Source organism: Antrostomus carolinensis, unplaced genomic scaffold, assembly GCF_000700745.2.
Source record: "Antrostomus carolinensis isolate BGI_N321 unplaced genomic scaffold, ASM70074v2 scaffold4353, whole genome shotgun sequence".
NCBI classification, from domain to species: Eukaryota; Metazoa; Chordata; class Aves; order Caprimulgiformes; family Caprimulgidae; genus Antrostomus; species Antrostomus carolinensis.
This window is the reverse complement of record NW_010304308.1, coordinates 23,612-42,531: the sequence shown is the minus strand read 5'-3', so window position 1 is coordinate 42,531 and position 18,920 is coordinate 23,612.

Genomic DNA, 18,920 nt, shown 5'->3' with positions numbered 1-18,920 from the left:
ACACAATTTCAATTTCACAGAGGAAGTTGCTCACGAAACAATGGGCTCAGTTATCTCAAATAGCCTGTGAGGATTTCTTTCTCACCTGTATCAATCTGCAAATATCATGTCAGGAGAGAGATATATTGCAAATGAAAGCCCAGAAGGTCTTCATATCACCTTTCTGCTGAGGATTTGGAAAAGAACAGTTTCATTAACTTTTGCTGAGTTTTGTTCTTAGCAATGCAGTCTGAAGGCCATGGGAAGTAAGCTATTCCCTCTATAATTCTGATATCACATTTAAACTGGCCACATGAATGGAGATCCACACAGGACAGGGCAAATAAAACAAACCTTTTGTTTAAGACTTCTCAAACATAATCTTCAGTCCCAGCTGTTCAGTGCCTCACATTTACTGGCACACGTTCATGCAAAGTGGTAACAACCAAGGGTCATTTCCTGTGCATCTGTTAAGGTATAATAATACATCAATTATCTAACTCACCTGTGTTTAATAGAACATTTACAACATTTAATTCAATAGAAGGGGAATCTTCACAAAACTGAATGTGTATGTGTATGCTTGAGGACTTCAGTGAAAATCATACTAAAAAATTAAAAGATTGTGGTGTCTTGATCTCATAGGTTTTCAGATACTGAAATATATACAGCAATTTATGCTAAAGAACACTATTCTGAGACCACATCAGTTCCCATATAGCAAAACTGAACACTCATCGAGTAAAATATGTCAAACTTCCTTTTAAAAACCAAGTACTATCTGTTGTTTCTATAAGCTACTCTTTAAGGCTTGATAGTTTTAACAAAACATTGGCTCTCTGAACTCTGCTTAAATCCACTGGTAAGCACCAATATAAAGATTTCTCTGCTTTGTGTTAATACAAAGGTCTGTGCCATCTTCCAAATCAAATGAAATATGTCCTAGGTTGGGCCCAAAATTTAAACCTGAATACCTAACATTAAGAGTAAATAAATGACACACCAAAACCAACATTTGTTTTGTTTGTGTAATAGTGGCACACTGTATGTCCTCACCAGGAAACTGTTTAAGAGCAAAAAGTGATAGACTGCAACATTGTGCTGGAACAAGCTGAATTATTTTTTTAGGTACCTGGATTTGAACTAACTAGTCTATTTTTCTGTGACAACATGTAATTCCTATTGTTACTAATTAGGACACATACTTTATAGTACATTTTGTGGAAGTCTCTTAAAAATACTTCATTAGCCCCTTCTACCACAGCTGTATAACAACTTGTTGCTAATGATCAGTTGTTATTCCATGTTATTTATGTAAAGTTTGCACAAGTGTTTTTTTAAGATGTAGTTTCTGTTTAGGTAATCAGTGAAACCCAGATGCTAGCAATTAGGATTTCTTACAGCTCAACTTATAGCAACAAGACAGTAAGTTTCACCCCTATAAGCTAAATTCCTGGCAAAGGTGATGTTAGAAATTCCATTCCAAATGAAGTAATCAATCAATATTCCTCCTCTGTTTACTCTGCAATCTTTAGAACTGATGGTTATGCTGGCTAGATGGATTTACTTAGAACAGTAAAAGACATTCAGAAAGTCCATCCAATTTCTTGATTTATTTGCTATTGATGCATAAAATAAGCTTGTCTGTGAAACAGCCATGTTGAAATTGCTGTTCTCATGCATTTTTCATTGTTATTATTCGGCTAGACTGACTCTTGAGGGTCAGATTAAAATTCATTCATCTAAAGCTGCACTGGTGACAGTAGATAGCCTCAAATTAGCTCTTCCAGTTAATATCTGTACCATTATTTGTAAAACCATTAGTACTGAGAATATTCTGATTGGGCAGTGCATGTTTTACAGAAATTCTTTTAACCTTCTGTGCAATGAAAACTTAAAAAGCACTGCTTGATATTCTTGACATTTAATTCAGCCTATGCCAGCACAACATTGTGGTCTTCACAAAGTCTTTTATTGCTGGTGATGAGAGGTCATTGCTTATTAGATAATCACATCCCTTCCCTGCAATACTGGGCATACACATTTAATACAATTATAATGCTTAACACTTATATAGTGCTTTTCTTCCAATTGCTTTACAGACATTATGTAATTAAATTCTTAGCATTCTTGGGAAATAAGCTAACTCCTTATTACAAACAAGGATACTGGGCCAGGGGCAATAGCAGCGTTTTCAAATATAGTCTTTAATTTTCAAGCTGGAAATTGGAGCTGAGCATGTCTAAAGATCAGGTCGTGTGGCACCAAAATTACTAGTCATTTTGAAAGCTGTAGTATAAAATGTGCTACCATAGGTCACTGAAGTAGCTGGGGTGAGAAATGGAGTTGAAAATCCAGTCTTGATTCTTCAGGCTTAGAGTGAGATACTGAAATCTTTCTTTCTTGTAGATGGATTCTGCAGTTTGTATTGAGGCAAAATGCCAGCTGCCTTTGACTGAGTATACACAGACAGGCACTGTAGAGCACATCCATTGCTTCTCACCTTTGGATGACACAAGAAGGTTTCTGATAAATAGTCTTAATGAAGAATCATGCTTAAGCTATAGGTGAACTTATTCCGAACCTACTGAACCTTTTGCCTCACAGCAGTGTGCTAGAAAGCACGAGAGAGGGCAGCAGGAGAGCAAACTGATGCCACATAAATGGAGCAAGGCTGCTCCATAGGAAGCAAGAAGAGGCAACAGCTGTCTAGAAGTCCGGTCTCCACCTGTGATTACTGTCCCTCAGCATCACCAGTTTTGACAGCAACAGGCACATGAGAAAGCATTGCCTTTTGTGGGAGCACCAACACAGGGTGGCATTCTCCTCCTCCTCTTCCTCTGGGGAAAACTGATGACCCAAACTGAAACATTTAATGGGCCAGATTGACATTACTGGCTGCCAGCTGAGCCACACAGTACCCATCCCTTCGCCTCTCTGTCCCTCTTCCCCAACAGCTCCATTTCCAATGTCCTCTGTTGCCTCTCACCCTCTTTTTTTGTCTTATTGTTCCCATCATGGCCCACCACTTCATAATGCAGATGGTACATTCCCCAACGCTGTTCTAAACTCCCTATTTAGCCTCTCCCTGAACTGTTGCTGCCCTTTGTTCTTCTCTTGCTTCTTCAAAGTCATTCTTGAAACCTTTTCCATAATGCTAAAGCTGGTTATACTTAAGTAACTGACTCCATCCTTGTAGTCAAATTCCACCTTCATTCTCTTTGACTTCTCCTTGGATTTCAACATTATGGTAGCTGCCTTGAAATATAACCTTCCCTTTGTTTTCACAGCTCAGACTTCTACTGACTCGTCTCCTACCTCTCAATATTTATTTATTTAGGTGTCCATTCAGAAAACTGATTAAATGCATTTCTGTTCAGAGCAACAATAAATCATATGCTCATATACTTAAATAATGTATTGAATAAAGATGTCTTTCTGACTGAGAGCCCAAGCAGCTGTTTGAATGTTCCTCTTTGCCATTCTTGCCTTTGGGATCAATAATCCATTGCTCTGCACAGTACCTCTCAGTATTTCTTCTTTAAGAAATCTCCCTCTCCACTTTGATCCTATTTTCCTCTGCCCAGTGCAAGTGTCAGAGATAGACTCAACTTGTACATCTTTGTGAATTTCCATTGTTGACTTAATCTTTTAATGACCAAAATTGAACCAGGCCTTCTTCCTTAAGACGTCATTTTGTCCCTTTTGCTTTCCTCTGTGAAGTGTTTTCCTGTTCCTAATTCACCCTGTGGGTGCATTCTCAGTCTGAAATCATTACTTACTATACTTGAGATTATAATAAAACAGAAAAGATGATGTTCATCGGTGTTGATTATCATAAGGTTGTTTATCATGTTCTAGGGTTTCTGTATTGTATTACTCATTTCTGTCTAATGTTGTACTGTAGCCATGTTTTAGGAAAAAAAAAAAAAAAGAAAAAAGAACAAATATTCCCTGGCCTAAATCTTACACTCCAAATTGAAGCACATCATTAAATAAACTAACTACTAAGCTCCATGCTTGGCTGCTAGCCAAGTGAAACCACCACAGGGATGTAATGCAGTTACAATTGCAGGGTTAGGAGTCTGCTTTGATGATCCTATATTTGCTCTGCTGCTTCATTTCTTTTTTCCTGTTGCGGGTTTTAATATGCATGTATATATATAAAAAATCATGGTGGAGTAAGGGTGGGTTGGCAGTAATGGCACAGGGAAAAAACTAAATGTCAGAAGTTTCAAATGCTGCTGAAATCAGATAGTGATTTTGCTCCCTTCAGTGGGCTTTAAATTGTGTCTCAAGAGAGTGAGTCAAGCACCTTGGGACAGAAAGTCTTCTAACCAACCAGCCAGCCAGTTTGCCAGCAAATATAAAGGACACAAAGGATTACATTTTCAGTGGTGGTTAAGTATGGATAATAGGATGCTACTGAATAAATTAAATCCATGTTAGTAAATGAGCATCTCTGGGGAAAAAATAGTTTGGATCTGAAGCAGCCTGCACTATGAGCCATAGGTGTGTGTGAGGCGGTTGGTGTTGCCTTGCAACAGAGAGGAGTGGAAGGGGTTATGGACCCAGAGAAGGGATCAGGGAGCAGCTCTGGGCACATGGGAGCTTGTTATATATCAGAGCATTTCCGACAGGGGGTTCTTGGCTTTGCTTTCTGTGAGGCACCCAGTGTATGTCTAATCCAACATAAAGCAGTGAGGTATAGATACACCTGGTGGGTGGACCTGGGACACAACGTTCATCTGCATGGGAAAGCACAGTGCCAAGCAGACCAGTAGACCTGTGGTAGCTTGAACGTAGTCCAAAGTGAATGAATTGTAGCCCTTGGACTCAAATTGTGTTGCAATGAGCCAACTGATGCCTCTCTGCACCACAGTGTCATCATGCCTTCCTTTGGCTGGGGAAAGGTGACTGACAGTGGTAGTGGGATGGTTTCCATAGGGTGACTAACTGCATGCTCCCTGGTGGTAGTAAGGCCACAGCTACAGTTTTAGATATATGGTTAGAGATGTAAAGATGCCACTCTGGAGTGAAATCTCAATTATTTTTTAACATAAACCAAAGTGTAGGTTATATAACAGGGCGTAATCTAAGTGCTAATAAAAAATGTAAACACTATTGCCATCTTGTGGTTTAAAGTTGCTTCAACAGGCTTTTACAAACGGATTCTACTCTCCCTCTGATGTTCTGTAAACATAACACATTTTCAATTAAATATGCGAATCAAAGTGGCACAACACAGAAACAATGTCCAGACCTGCACATCAGAATCAATTACAGGAGTGGAGAAACAATCCTGTTTGTCTAGAAGAAGTAATCACATGGCCAGCTGTCAGGAGCTGAGAGGGCACAGATCATTATTGAATGAAATAGCACTAGGCTTATTTTGTTCCGTTGAAATAAAAGCACATTTTGCAAGAATAAAATTTTGGATGACTCCTTCATTTTTTGAGAGAAAAAATACTCATGTATAAAGTATGAACCTGTGATGTTTAAAGCAAATACTGCTTAAACTCCAATGTGCTACTTTTAAAAATCATTTTTATATTATATAATGTTAGATACAGAGTGCTACAGATACACACGCATCTGCAGGAATTATGTTTTGCTTCTTTGTTTCTTTGTCTTCCAGTTTCACGACTACCTCTGCAACTGGTTCTCTGAGCACTGTTAGAAATAAGATACAGTACTAAATAGGGAATGCTGTCCTAGATCAAATGAGTGGTCCGTTTTACACATGAAGTTCATTGGAAACTTAATATTGAATGATTGTCTTACAAATAATTTAATTTTTGTATTTTTTTTAGCCAAATAACTTTTAGGAAACTATGCCAGAGCATCAGATTTCATTTTCTTTTTCTATATTCAGTGACCAACAACTAGTGAATAGAACTGTGCAGGAAAAAACACCTTTGTCCCATTGGGTTGTGGTTTTTCAAGACTTCCCCTGCTCTGTGCTTGTCAGACTTCAGACCCACAGAAGATTTTTTCAGACTTAGGGGGAGACATTGGTCATAGAATGGCAAGTAGCCTTCTGCTTATGGCAGTCGATTGAGATGCTTACAGCCAAGACAAAGCTCCTCAATTGCTGTCCTCATACCCCCGTTTTCAGTATAACATTGTTCATTTCTATATTGTTCACTCTAATGGTATTTTTATATTTCCTCTGCTCTTGACCAGAAAGCCCAGCCTAGGCAGAAAATCTTCTGCCAACAAGACATTTTCTGTTTTTTCCCATGCAAAATTTGGCTTGTATTAGGTTTTTCATTAACTGTTTTCTTAACATTTTTTATTTAGGAAGACTTCTCGGCTTTAACAGAAATACTGTAACAAATAACATGCGAACACTTTAAATATGATACAAAAGACTGATGATCAATGACCCAAAAGTATGAAGTTCAAATATGAGACATTTTGATCTGTTTAATGGTTCCATTTCTTCAGTCTTTTCATTTAGGACAATGTTAAAACTCCGTTCAGAGTTAATTTAAATTTATGCACATTCTGAAATCTCTCTATATATGTCTCATGTTTGTGTGTACGATTTCTTAGAACCTTCTGAGGCCCAAATCCTATAGATCACACCAGTTTGATTAATGTAGAGCCATGGATTTACCTTACTCTTCAGAGGCAAATGCTGCAATTATATAATATAATGATAGCATATCTGAACTTAAACCTAATGAAAAAAAGAGTATAGCACCTAAAACATATAATATTCCTAGATAGTTTGTTTTTAGAAAATATTTACATTGGTGAGATTAGTTTACATGTGAATGTTACAAGGATTCTTGCTATGGGCACAAGTCGCATACTTTCCTGTGAAGCTGAAGTTCAGGTTACTTGTAGGGTATAGGTTACATTTTTGTTTTACAATGGACTATTGAGGCTGCAGCTACCTTGGCAGGCAAACAGTATACTGTCTGGATTGAACCAAATCCTTATCATCATCTAAAGCCAAATATAAAACTGTACCTAGTATTATATCACCTCCTGCACCTGGTGTGTACCTAAACACAAGATACAAAGATGTCAGAACTTCAATAAGGGGACCATCTAAGCCAGCTACTAGGACTTGTCAAGGAGGATGTTGCCCTCTTGGCAAATAGGAGCTTCTCTTTCCATGTCAGGCTCATTGCAATAAGTCTTCTCCCTTTGGCTAGGGAGAAGAAAAAATAATTTTGTTGCTTTTTGTGTGCTTTTTTTGGGAAACCCAAGTTATAGATCCCGCCGTAGTAAATATTAATGTCTCCTACACATACAGTAAAACAGCTTTTATGATAAAATTTGAGCATGATTACTTCATAGAGCATCAGAAGCTAGTGGGCAGAATGTGCTTCTAGGAATTGGATGTTGTAAATCAGCATAGGGAAGGATATAAATAAATCTGGGTCGATCTGATCCCAGGCTTCTTTTCTTCAGCTTTGCTGCATTTAAGGGCTGATCTGTCAGATACCTTCTAGTAGGTAAAGTAGGCAGGTCTTGTTGAAGAACTCTCCTGAGGTCAAATCTGGTCTTTGAGTGCACTGAGAAGGACCAACACCAGAAATTTACTTCCTTGGAATTGAGACCTCCTAGCGCTAAGCAGACACTGATTGCAGGTTTAGATATTCTTTACTTTTTTTTTTTCTTTTTTTTTTTTTTTTGCTTTATCAGTTAGTTTCTTCAAAGATGACCTCTACCTAAACAAATATACAAATCTTTAAAAAATGCATCTTGTTGAATTTTACCAGTCCCCGTTGTGATATTTCAGATGTTTTGTCAGTCTCACTAAGAATACAAATAAGGTACATACAATTTGCTCATGTACACAGGAGACAGTTTACCAAAATTCACACTGAAGTTATGGATATAAAACTTTAATGGGTTTTGCCCTACATTACAATATGCATTGCTAACAGATACTGCATGTACAAATCCAACAATGGATGAAAAATTGCAGGTTATGGACCAGGCTGTTAGACTGCAAATCTGTGATCTAGGCTATAGCCTACAATTTTTGGTCCAATTTTTGTAAGTAGGACATAGTTATAACATCCCATGAGCAGAAAAGGGACTGTAATTCAGAGACATACTTAAACTCTAATTTCTTCCTTAATCTCCTCTCAGTCCCTTCTCTGTCAGCTGGTGTACAGAGAGAGAAGTAGAGTTATTCCACAGCTCTTACCCGTTGCAGGGGTTTCCCCATACACTGTAATAGGACGGTGCATTTATAACAACCCTTGGTCACTTCACTGGCTCTCTGCCTTCTGGCCTCTTTGCTTAAGCAGAGCCTGGGAAGGTGAAGGCTGTAATGTGACAGGGTAATGAGTCACCTGGCCACAGGAGATGGATGCCAATATATTTCTAGGGTATAACATCAGTATTGATAAATTTTCAAACATCATCTATTGTTATCTTGCATTCATTTAGAGATGTATTGACTTTGGCACATATTACCATAGATCCAGCCCTAGGAGTCTGATTGCAGGTTTGCACCCCATGCTTATTTAACCTGTATTTGCTACATGCCTCCAGATAGAGCTGTTAGGCAAAAAAAGGGATGCTTTGGGAATTCTGGGGTTTGTTAGTTTGGTTTTTTTTTCAAAGTGCTGCCCATTTTCCTGGGAAAAATCCTTGAAAGACAAAGAATTATGTGAACGTTTCTATAATATGTACACATCTGTGCAGTCACTCATTATTCCAGAATGTATCATATGTTCTTTACACTTGCCTTTAATATTTTTCTTTTTTTCAGCTAAACAAGTGTCATGCCCTGCATTTGTTGGTTAAGATATGATTCTGTTGCTAATCCAGTGGCGGAAATTTTTGATGGTTTCATTGGGAAAAATGTCTACTTAACCTGGTATATGCAAGACAATAAGGATTTTGGACCTATATTTCAGTATCTGATAGTTCATTCCTGTAGAATATAAAGTATCTTCCCACATTAATACTCAGGTGAGGGGAACAGAAACATGGTTGGTTGTTTTCAACATAATCTCATCTAGCTATAGTAAAAATATGGCAATGTCAGTCCATCTCTTAAGACTTAGAAGCTACTGATTCCTCACTGATATATGTGGAAAAAAGTGGCTTCAGTTTTGAGGGCAAACAGAATGGGTCATTTTAGCTACTGGCAATCCAACACACATGAAAGATATTAATTGAAATTTCATGATTACTTTAGAGTTCAAAGGACATTATCTTGCACTGGTGGAATGAAGCTCAAACTGAATCTCTGATGACATTTTAATCCCTTTGGTAGTTAGAATACTACTGGGAATAAGGATTTTTTTGTTGTTGTTTTACCTAAAAACAAATTGAATATTTTAAAACTAAAATTATTCAAATGCATTAATTACTGATTCTTGTAGCCATAATACCACCTTAACAGTTTGCTACAGTCAAGAATTCAAGTAACTGTGTACCTAATGCTCATGAGAGTTACATTAACACACACTTGCTAAAAATAAGGTTATTAAAAATGTAATTGTATCTGGTCTGTACAGGGGTAAAGGGTTGTAAGTATCTGTGCATTACTTACTTTAGAGAAAGGTATTTATATGAGACAGGATTGAAAGGAACCAATCAGTGATCTCTGAACCAGCTTAAAGTTATGCCTTCACTGCAGGTGATACATTCAGGTCTCGTAAATATAGGCTGCCTTTTAAACTAGGACAACAGGAGCTCCTCCAAAATGCAGAGAGAAAAACAAAAAACAAAAGCCCAACTTAAAAATGCTGGCAGTATATAAGCCTTCTATTGTGCATTTTAGAAACCTACAAAACTTAATTTCTTTCTCAAAAGATAACAGATTTTTCATCAGGTTCCTGGAAAGATGCCATTTTGGAGTCCACATGATTTTTCCTCCCTCCTTATCAGAAAAATAATTAAATATTTTTCTTCCCTCACCCATCCATCCAGGATAGTTCAGAATTTTGTTGAGTAAAATATGGTCAGTTCTGTGCCAATTTGAAAAAAAATCCAGTTTTGACATAACCAGGGTGGAGGTTTTTTTGTTCTTTTCTTTTTTTTTTTTTTTTTTTTTTTTGTCTCATCTGGCCCTGCCATAAAATTTGGAAATGTGTGAACTTGTCTTTCCAATTAAATAACTTTTTTTTTTTTTTTTCCTAATTGGCACACCGTTGTGGCTATGGCTACCACTTAAATAGCAAGCAGACCCATAGGTATTTTCTATGTAAGATTCACAACCAGATGGTGGCAAATATCCCACTTCACTCTGACTTCAATAGCTAATCTGTTTCATAAGCCTTGGGGTGCATTTTTCAGTGAGTAAAAGATGTTCATAGTATGACTGAAAAGAGATGAAAATGCCCTGGTTGAATCAAAGGGCTATTTTTTAACACTTCAAGACTCTCCCACCCAGAAAGCAATACAAATGTGTACCTGGCCAGATACAATTCTTATGACAACTATCTCTCATGTATACCGCATTCCTTATTTCGGCAAGTTAAAGCAAGCTTTCACTAGCAATTTGAAAGGGAGTTGCTACTACCTTACAAGAAAATCTGCCACTACCTTTTCTAAAGTTACAAAAATAAAAATAGAATGTCTTTAAAATGAGGCAGTTATTAAGTGAAGAAATGCAGGTTGAATTCTTAATCCAGAAAGCAAGGAAGATTTCCGGCAATTTTCAAATAATCATATTTTCTCAGACTTGTGTGTGCTGAAAAAATTCTTTTTATACTGAGGACTACATCTTAAAGAAAGAGTGATATGCTGGTGCATGCTATATTAACTCTCAGTTCTGTGGATTAACTTCCTTCTTGTTTGTTTATCGTAGTGAACACAAGATGTTACAGGATATTGAATATTGCCCAAGTCTACACAAAATACTGAAAATATGATCTGGTAGATTTCTAAACAGGTTTAGAAATTGACACAAAATTGCTCTTCTGTAAAAGGGATCTGGGATCAAAAAAGGTATTAAAAGAAAGCTCCTACTTTGCTTAGAAAAAAGTCAATTTATAGTCAATGAAAAATTTACTTTATTGAAAAGGTTCACCTGCTGAAACAGAGCAGAACACCAAATTACCTCAATCATTTACTGTAGCAGACCTTTCTGAAAGTCTGCTACAAACAAAACAGAAGTCTCTTCCTGCTATTTTGTTAATAACTGCAAGAAACTAAGTCACAATGTGGAGGAGGGACTTCCAGAAACAATTGATGTAAATACATTTAATTTGAAAAGCAGTTTCAACTATCAACTTGTACTTTTTTCAAAAACAGTTTTTTACCCTAAAATGTACATTGTTTTATTGCTCTCACAACTGGACTATTTACTTGCAATGCATATTAACAATTCAGATAGCAAATATGTGATGTTCCCAGACAGATTTTTAATGGAAAGTGAACTGTTCTACTTGGCCAAGCTTTGGAGGAAGTATATCAGTTTTGGCAGGCTTAGGACACCAAAGAATTCTGAGTCAGTATACAAAGAAAGAATTGGGGGAAATATAGCTTATGAGCAATTTACTATCACAGTGCTTTCCCTGTGTCTCCTTGGTTCAATCTGTCAAACTTAAGAATTACTCTCCTTTTTATCAACATGTGATTGTAAGGGTATGTATGATAGTGACTGGATGTCTTGTTTAGCCACAGCTTTTGTGAAAATGTATGAATATAGTTGGATCAGGTCAATATCTGGCCAAGAAGTCTTAAACTTTGGGGAGGGACTTTTCATAAGGGCAGCTAATGACAGAACAAGGGGAAATGGCTTTAAACTGAAAGAGGGTAGGTTTGGATTAGATATTAGGACAAAATTCTTCACTCTGAGAGTGGTGAGACACTGGAACAGGTTGCCCAGAGAAGCTGTGGCTGCCCCCTCCCTGGAAGTGTTCAAGGCCAGGTTGGACAAGGCTTTGAGCAACCTGGTCTAGTGGGGGGTGTCCCTGCTGGTGGCAGGAGGGTTGGAACTAGATGATCTTTAAGCTCCTTTCCAACCCAAACCATTCTATGATTCTATGATAAACTTTTATTCATTGGCATATTTTAGACAATTTTGAACCCATTCTGTTGGAAGTGTGTTTCTCTGGTAATTTCTCCTATTTACAAGTATAAATTGGATCATTGACTGTTTCATATTGCCCACTAAAAGATGCTTAGTACCCTAAGTTTAATAAAGTTAATGTCTCTAGCTGGAAAACAGATAATTTTCTTCAATTTTTATAGGGAAAAAATTTCCAACAAAAATAGTGTTAAGTGCTTTAAGTTTTTTGCAGTCTCAGAGGTAGTTCACTTGAAGAATGAACACTGATTTAAACACCACTGTTGGAGGTATAAGCTTGAATGAACCCTTAGAATAAGAGCTGAGCCAAAACACTGGACTATCCATGTGAAACAGTTTAGCAATTCTTATTAGCAGGATGCATTTTGTCTCTTTATCTAAGTAATGCTGGTGAGGAAGAAATACATCATGGCCTGGGAAGTAATTTACCCTTAGTGTGCTGAAGCCATGAGAAAAATCTGCAGCCTGTCCCAAGACATTGCCAATAAACCTTTAATTTATGTTATGTCACCTCTTCTTCTATGTATGGTACTTATTCTATCTACCTCTGAAAACATTTTAAAGGCAGAAAATGTGTCTCAGTGCTAAGCATCTCCCTGTACTTGAAGACATTGACTTGCTTTCTCTTTTGCCCAAGGTTTGCTGTCTGATCTTGGGAAAGTCCTTTAGGCTCTGTGGTTTGGTCTTCCTTTTTAACAGGTTCTAAGTTCCAAAAGGTGATAAGAAGATGTTCCCACTTAGTGCTTAGAATTGCAACTGGTGGCACCTATGTCTTGCTGTGGCATGTGTAAAACTGGTCTTGACCCTTTAGCAAGCATTGGGATTATATACTTACCACAGGAGATTTGAATATGCTCTTCTCTACCTGCTACCTCTTTAGAAGTTCTCAATCTTTGCACCAGCAAAGCAGCAAGTTTGGGGTTTTTTGTTTGGTTGGTTTGGTTTTTGTCCATTTGCTTATAAATTGAAGCTCTCTTAGGAAAGCTTTTCTGTCAAAAGGGAAGAGAAATTGTACCTAATATATTGAAAATGCTTCTAAACCCAGTCTATGCACAGAAGTACCTTAGATTAAACTCCAGTGTTATCGACCTTTACTGAACAACTAACAGTGGTGTGCATCTCATCAGCAGACTGGCAGTCTCCTCTTTCCGGTGACAGAATTGTCTTGTTTCCAAATCAACACAACGGGAATGCCACTAATGGAGGAATGTTTCTGTTGCAGGTTGGCTTTCGTAGACATAGGAGCAGTTATTTGCATGAAGCCACTGAAAAAAATTGAAGAAGGGACCAATAATGAGGCAGAGTGTGCAGGATAAAATCTATGTGACATTTTCTGTGTATTTTATAATACTAATTGAATATTAATATCTGTTGTGTAGTTCTCTGTGGTTGAGAAATGTTTGTAGTTGAAGATATGGCTGCACTACCTGTTACATGGATACCACTAGTATATATATTTGTGTATAATGACTGTAAGGATTGTTTCTTAAGATACATTTTGATTGTCTTTTAGTCATGCTATCCAGTCAAGGAGTAGCTGCCTCTTCCTATTGTTAAATGACCAGATCAAATTAAGGTAGTAGATTAAGCATTGCCACTCTGATCCTAATGCAATTTTTTAGGTGTACTTTTGCAAATTTTAGTTCAGAGATTGTCAGAAGAAACTTTTCTAACATTTCTTCTGAATCTGCTTCTGAAATACATTAGTGTAAAAAAGAGGGGGCAGCAGATTAATTAGTGAGTAAGTGAACCAGTTAATTAATATTACAATTAAATCTGCCTGAGGTATGCTTATAGCATCCCCGTCACTTTTCAAGTAATGAAAAAGTGTTTGCTCTCTCCCTGCTTCTCAAAGCTCCACTGAAAATGTGACTTGTCTGAAACAATGCTCATGTGAAGTTGGTCAGAATGAGGTAGAAGAGTGAGTTACCATGGTGTCAGAATTACTTTGTATCCTGTGATAGGGCTATTCTTCTACTGTTCACAGGAATGAAATGGAATAGAAAATTTGTAATTATATACAATATGCTGCCAGGAGATCAACTTTGTTGCTTTTGGCAATCACTAATGATTTTTTATTTTGCAAGAGCAGCATAATATTTTATTTCTTCCCCCATTTTTCATAAAAAGTTAATTTGCATACATTTCTGTAAGAGTGAACCATGCTACTAGGGGAAAAAAACCCAAAAAACTACTCTAAGAATCATCTGAAACAGAGAGAATTTACCGTAAGTAAAACAATTTTTTTAAAAAAAAAAGGAAATAAAAGGTGAAATAAAATCACAGAATACATTTCAAGCTCAAGTCTTCATGCTGAAAAGAGGTTTTTCTTTCCTCTGATTGTAAATCAGGTTCCTGTTTTGTGTGTCTGGTCGCACAATGTTACCTAGGGGCTAAATCCACATAGATGAGCTAGGATCGGTACTGAGCTCCAAAAATGTGCTCATCACCATGGCTGGTGATGTCCTCAGCATCTTGGTCCCCAAGATACATGTCCAGCACAAGCTGACCCTGGGATTTATTGAGGCCAGATAAGCAATGCAGCAGTGAATATTGAAAAGAGTGCTTAGATCCCTCTCTCCTCATAAGTCACTTCATTCTCTAGTGTCCTGGTTTTGCTAGGATAGAGTTGATTTTCTTCTTAGTAGTTAGCACTGTGTTTTGGTTTCAGTATGAGATTTGCTATAAGAAGAATGTTGATAACACACTAAATGTTTTTAGGTTTTGCTGTAAGTTGAAGGACTCCATGTTTTGCTAGTCTGCAAATGCAAAGGACTGGTGGGGGGAAGCATAGTAATTAGCAAAACCCAGAACTGACATTTGAATATGCCAATGAGATATTGCATGTCATATAATGTCATGTTCAGTATATTAATGAGGGTTGACCAGAAGCATTCGCTCAGGCTCGCTGTTACAGGAGTGCCATTTTGGGACTGTCTCTGCTCTGGGATTACTATCTGCGGACAGGCTGGGCATCAGTTGGTGGGTGGTGAGCAATTGCACTGTGGATCACTCATTTGTATCTTGTACTATTACTGGTATTATAATTTTTTTTAAGTTTTATGCTACTTCAATTATTAAGTTGTTTTTATCTCAACCCACAAGTCTCCTTACCCCTCCAGTTCTCTCCCCTTTTCCCTGGGGTGAGGGGGAAGAGTGAACGAGCAGCTGTGTTTGGCTGCTAGCCAAGTGAAACCACCACACCTGGGCTGGGAGCAGTCACCCTCATTGCCCTAGAGTTCAGCACCTTAATCAGAATTCATCGTTGCCGGTAAAACCACACAAACCTTGGGAGGAAGCAGCAGCAGCAGCAATCCCTCCTAACACTATACCCATGGGATTACAACAGTCAGAAGTGAGCCTGCTCACCATACTTTCCATTTCCTACCAGGATCAGAGCCATATCTTTGTTCCTGGACATTCAGAAGGATACAACCTGGGATCAAAAGGATTTCTAGTTATTTATTAATTGATTTATATATAATCTAAAGATGAGTGCAATGAGTTGGAGTGAAAACCACTGGAGAGAGGGAGAATAATGGTCTTAGCAGCCTCAGGAAGGTTACAGTATTTCACATCTATCAGTGATAGCACATTTGAAAAACTAAATGAATATGCTCACTTCATTCTGCGCATTTGAGAAATGAGGAAAAGGGAGGGCAAGTCCATATTTTCTTCTTTTTTTTTTCTTTTTTTTTTTTTTTTTTAATAAACAGGAGTAAATGCAGTATGTCTTTCTGTTCGTAATGATCAGTGCCCAGGTAGAGGTTTGTGAAGCACATTGGTGAGCTCACCAGTCATCACAATCTGGTCCACTACACATCTACCCACAACCAGAGTTGCCTGGTGCAGGAGCTTCAGGGCTGCAAAACCTGCTTAACCCTTGGGCCTGTACCACTGGCCAAGCAGTAACTTGGCTGGGGTTTTACAATTGAAGAGTCTGAGCAACCCCCTCTCCTGCTCACAAAACATGTTGCCAGATTTGCTCTTCTTTCTTGTATTCCTCATTTCTTGTGAAAAGGATTAACGGATATATTAATGCGGTTCTTAAAATATTGTGATACCATAATCATGATTATTTGCAAGGCTGTTTTCAGACATGATAGTTGCACTCCATATGAATGTCTAAAATACAGATACAAATAACCGGGTAGAGCAAGACTGAATTTCACTCATTTCACTAATTTCCCTTTCACTGCATCTAAAAGGCAGACAGAAGTTGTTGCCAGAACAATGCACAAGTCACAAGAGAACTAGACGCAGCTACATAAGAAGAGATTAAAAAGACCAAAATACAAATATTTAAAGGGAATTTGAAAAGCTATTAAAAAAAATCCTTGGAATTTCTATGCTTTGTGCTTTCATCATTTAGAGCAAAATTTTAATTGCCTACTGACAGTCTGAATGAGACTCCAGGACATTTCCCCACTGTTTAATCCTGTGATCCAGCTCATTTTCTCCTTGCTGATCCCTTTCTTTTTCTACTGGGGACTAGGGCCATAGTACTGTAAAGTTCCCATTTTATTAGGATCCCAAAGCGTGAAAGAGACTGTAGAAAGGAGAGGCAAGGCCTGCAGACATAATTTCTTGTCCAAGCAAAACCCCTTCATATGCCTTTCCTGGGTTTATGGAGGTGGAGAGCCCTGCGAGCTCCCCCAGGGACCCGTGTGACCCCTCACCGCCACCCTGGACCACCATGAGCCCAGGGCAGGCACAGCAGCCCTGCTTCAGCAGGTTTGGAGAGTGAATGGGCTACCTTCAGTGTTACGGCCAGTTCTGACACCCACCTTTTGTAAATTACTTCTATGGGTATCTGTTCTCCTGCTCTTGGCTGCCTCTTCTGCTTGCACTGCGAGGTCTTTAGGCCAGGGTGTGATCTGCAGATGTTCGGTCTATGCTCAACATGGTGGGGATATTTGGGCTGCTATCACGAGACTTTTCTTATCCTAGCTTTCCCTTTGCTCTAGTAAGGAATTTGCAGATTTCCCTTCCAGCTGGGTTTTCCACAAGCCTAGGTATAAACAAATATATTCATAAAACTGATTTTCAGATTTTTTTTTTTCTAGATTGGAATAGACTCGATGGATTTATCTTCTTTAGTCAACTATCAGAGTAAGCAGGAACAGGTTGTTTGGAAACTGAATCCTTACAGTTTGTATTCAACCCATTATATTTCAAACATTCCTTCTATTTGTCTATTGTTGTTCATATTTTAACACTATTTTAAAAGGAAATGTGCAATTTATGACTAGTAAAAGGTGTGAATGACTGAATCTATGCTATTATTGATTTCACTGAAAGCAGAATCAAATGCTCAATCAAACTCAACACCTTGGAACCTAATCCTGAAGACTTTATTCAGATTAAATCCCCATTGAAACACTGGAGAATTTGGCATAAACCTTTAGTTATCAGAAACTTAGATTTTCATTGCAAAAAACATTGCAAGTCTGTTACTGGCAATTAAATCTGCTCTTTGCCTGGGATGAAGTATTAATGCAAATTATTTAAACTGCATCTGTTTTAAATATATGTTTGGAGGGATGAGGACAAGGACAGCAGGTTTGATGCATCTAAAGAACAGATAGGGTGTATCTGATTAATTTTTGTGCTATGTCAACAAAATAGTACAACTAGAATTTGTGCAAAATATAATTCACAACTAAGACAACTACTCATTTTGTGGGCCAGTGTAGTCATATTTAATTTTCATATCCAGCAGTCCATAAGACGTTAATGATTCATAGAATCACAGAATGGCTTGGGTTGGAAAGGACCTTAAAGATCATCCACTTCTAACCCCCCCTGCCATGAGCAGGGACACCTTCCACTAGACCAAGTTACTCAAAGCCTCATCCAGCCTGGCCTTGAAGGAGTTATCCACAGCTTCTCTGGGCAACCTGTTGCAGTGTCTCACTACCCTCACAGGAAAGAATTTCTTCCTAATATCTAGTCTAAATCTCCTCTCTTCCAGTTTAAAGCCATTTCCCCTTGTTCTGTCACTACCTGCTCTTGTAAAAAGTCCCTCCCCATCTTTCCTGTAGGCCACCTTCAGGTACTAGAAGGCTGCTAGAAGGTCTCCTCAGTGCCTTCTTTTCTCCAGGCTGTATAGCCCCAACTCTCTCAGCCTGTCCTCATAGGAGGTGCTCCAGCCCTCTGATCATCCTCATGGCCCTCCTCTGGACTTGTTCCAGTAGGTCCATGTCCTTCTTATGTTGGGGGCCCCAGAACTGGATGCAGTACTCCAGGTGGGGTCTTGAGTAGAGGGGCAGAATCACCTCCCTTGACCTGCTGGCCACACTTCTCTTTATGCAGCCCACGATAAGTTTGGCCTTCTGGGCTGTGAGCACACGTTGCCGGCTCATGTTGTGCTTCTCATCCATCAGCACCCTCAAGTCCTTCTCCTCAGGGCTGCTCTCAATCCATTCTCCTCCCAGCCTGTATTTGTGCTTGGGGTTGTCCCGACCCAGGTGCAGGACCTTGCATTTGGCCTTGTTGAACTTCATGAGGTTTACACAGGTCCACCTCTCAAGCCTGTCAAGGTTAACTTAATGCATCTGGTAAACTGTAAACTGAATCGTTCACTCATACATGTTCTAGAGGATGTTTTTTGTACATTCAAGGTACTTTCTTGTTAATTATTCATTTATGTTCTTCAAAGTATAATTACATCACAAACATATAAGATGACTATAAATCTTACTTGATTTAGGTAAACAGGAAATATCTAGTCTGTTGAAAATGGGTTTTACTTAAGCAACAGCTTTGAAAGAAATAATTTTTGATTAGCACAAATAGTACAAAACATCTGAATAATGTTCATCTATTGTAAATCACAAACTATTGCAACTACCTGCACAGATTCTAACGCATGCTTAGCGTATGCGCACTGATAAGAAGCATTTTTGCAATAAATACACTTTGC